Below are 3,303 nucleotides of genomic sequence, written 5' to 3'. Positions count from 1 at the left end.
TGAGGCAGTTGTACTGAGTGCCGACAAAGGCATAAAAGACAGAGGCAGCCTCAGTCTCGGGCTAGCAGGCTCGTGTAAAATGGATGTCTCTATTCCATTTAAGGAAATCAAGTTACAGCATGAAAAACACACAACGAAACTTCTACCCCCAAGCCATGAGACTGCTAAATGGTTAATCAAATAGCTACCCGGACTATCTGCTTTGACCCTTTTCCCACTAACTCATCACATATGCTGCTGCATCTGCTTGTATTCAATCCTGTTAATTATATGTACATATCCACCTCACTTACCTCTTAACCCTGCACATATGTTATGTCTTTTTTTATTCAACCTTTATTTTATCACGTAGTCATACTGCGACCAAGGTCTCACTAAATATATATAAATACACTAAATATAAATACAAAAAGCAAGCAGAAAGAAAAAAAGTCAAAATAACACAGCAATCAGTAAAGAGGCAGCAAAACATCACATTTAAGAGCATTTTGAATATTTTTTGCACCTTATCTGTGGAACAAACTCAAGCTAATTTATCTAACTCATTAAAGACCAAAGGAATTTCCAGAGTTAGCCATCCTTGAGCTCAGGTGTGGTAACTCATGTGTCAAAAGTTTAGTAATGTTACGTACAATGGGACTTTTTGTAAAAGGGCTTTATAAATTGGAAAAACTTGTCAATAATCAACCGACTGGCTTTCTTGATGTCAATAGTAATATCTCTGGTACACAATCTGGTTTTCGCTCAGGTTATGGATGTGTCACTGCAACCTTAAAAGGTCCTCAATGATGTGACCATTGCCCTTGATTCTAAGCAATGTTGTGCTGATATTTTTGACTTGGCCAAAGCTCTTGATACTTTAGACCATTCCATTCTTGTGGACCGGCTAAGGAGTATTGGTGTCTGAGGGGACTTTGGCCTAGTTTGCTAACTACCTCTCTCAAAGAGTGCAGTGTATAAAGTCAGAAATTCTGCTGTCTCAGCCACTGCCTGCCACCAAGGGAGTACCCAAAGACTCAAGCCTAGGCCCCACGCTCTTCTCAATTTACATCAACAACATAGCTCAGGCAGTAGGAAGCTCTCTCATCCATTTATATGCAGATGATACAGTCTTATACTCAGCTGGCCCCTCCCTGGAGTTTGTGTTAAATGCTCTACAACAAAGCTTTCTTAGTGTCCAACAAGCTTTCCCTGCCCCTAACCTTGTTCTGAACACCTCCAAAACAAAGGTCATGTGGTTTGGTAAGAAGAATGCCCCTCTTCCCACATGTGTTATTACTACCTCTGAGGGTTCAGAGCTTGAAGTAGTCACCTCATACAAGTACTTGGGAGTATGGCTAGACGATACACTGTCCTTCTCTCAGCACATATCAAGCTGCAGGCTAAAGTTAAATCTAGACTTGGTTGCTCCTCTTTCACCCCAGCTGCAAAACTAACCCTGATTCAGATGACCATCCTACCCATGCTAGATTACGGAGACATAATTTATAGATCGGCAGGTAAGGGTGCTCTCGAGCGGCTAAATGTTGTTTACCATTCGGCCATCAGATTTGCCACCAATGCACGTCACAAAATAGATGGCATCATGAGGGAGGAAAATTATGTGGATATATTGAAGCAACATCTCAAGACAGTCAGGAAGTTAAAGCTTGGTCGCAAATGAGTCTTCCAAATGGACAATGACCCCAAGCATACTTCCAAAGCTGTGGCAAAATGGCTTAAGGACAACAAAGTCAAGGTATTGGAGTGGCCATCACAAAGCCCTGACCTCAATCCTTTCGAAAATGTAGGCCTCCTTTCTCGCGCACACAAACCTGACTCAGTTACACCAGCTCTGTCAGGAGGAATGGGACAAAATTCACCCAACTTATTGTGGGAAGCTTGTGGAAGGCTATCTGAAACGTTTGACCCAAGTTAAACAATTGAAAGGAAATGCTACCAAATACTAATTGAGTGTATGTAAACTTCTGACCCACTGGGAATGTGATGAAAGAAATAAAAGCTGAAATAAATCATTCTCTCCACTTTATTTTAAGAATATGAAATTTCAATAATAGTAGTGATCCCAACTAACCTAAGGCAGGGAATATTTACTAGGATTAAATGTCAGGAATTGTGAAAAACTGAGTTTAAATGTATTTGGCTGAGGTGTATGTAAACTTCGGACTTCAACTGTACATGGGTAATGTTCTGTAAAGCTACAGAAACAGAGAGACAATGAATATACACATGGAATGTAATGAATAGAGCAGGATGAATGTATGCATATCAAATGGGCTACAAGATTAAATACAAATGGAACAGAACTGCAATAGCACAATAGGCAAGGCCAGGTATTACATAGTACAATAACAGCAGAGTTAATATTAACATATTACGTAATACCATACAAATGGGCTATGCAGTCAGGTAAAACATATGGATTAATGATTCAGAAACAGGGAGGGCAGAGAGCTCCAGTAAAAATTCAAGCTTAATCAGCCCCGGTGTATTTTTTTACATTAATCTTAAGCAAGGCATCAAGCACATCACAGATCGTAAATTGTTGAAATTAAAACAAATAATCACTAGAAGTTGACAGGTTAACCATCGAGTCAGCTAGAAGCTGGCAGAGGGAAGAGCAGTTGATTGACCAGGGTCAATTTATTTCACCAGGTAGGCCAGTTGAGAACAAGTTCTCATTTACAACTGTGACCTGGCCAAGATAAAGCAAAGCAGTGCGACACAGAGTTATACATAAACAAACGTACAGTCAATAACACAAGAGAAAGTCTATATACAGTGTGTGCAAATGGCGTGAGGTGGTAAGACAATAAATAGGCCATAGTAGCAAAGTAATTACAATTTAGCAAATGAACACTGGAGTGATAGATGTGCAGATGACGTGCAAGTAGAAATACTGGTGTGCAAAAGAGCAAAAAAGTAAATAAAAACAATATGGGGATGAGGTAGGTAGATTGGATGGGCTATTTACAGATGGGCTGTGTACAGCTGCAGTGATCGGTAAGCTGCTAAGATAGCTGATGCTTAAAGTTAGTGAGGGAGATATAAGTCTCCAACTTCAGCAATTTTTACAATTCGTTCCAGTCATTGGCAGCAGAGAACTGGAAGGAAAGGCGGCCAAAGGAGGTATTGGCTTTGGGGGTGACCAGTGAGATATACCTGCTGGAGCGTGTGCTACGGGTGGGTGTTATGGTGACCAGTGAGCTGAGATAAGGTGGAGCTTTACCTAAATCATTTAAAGCACTATTTCTCAAATAAAAAGCCTACTGAGATAAAATTATTAAAAGCGTCACTTATCCT

The sequence above is a fragment of the Salvelinus namaycush genome, chromosome 30 (genome assembly GCF_016432855.1).
Source record: "Salvelinus namaycush isolate Seneca chromosome 30, SaNama_1.0, whole genome shotgun sequence".
NCBI lineage: Eukaryota > Metazoa > Chordata > Actinopteri > Salmoniformes > Salmonidae > Salvelinus > Salvelinus namaycush.
This window is presented reverse-complemented; position numbering follows the sequence as displayed.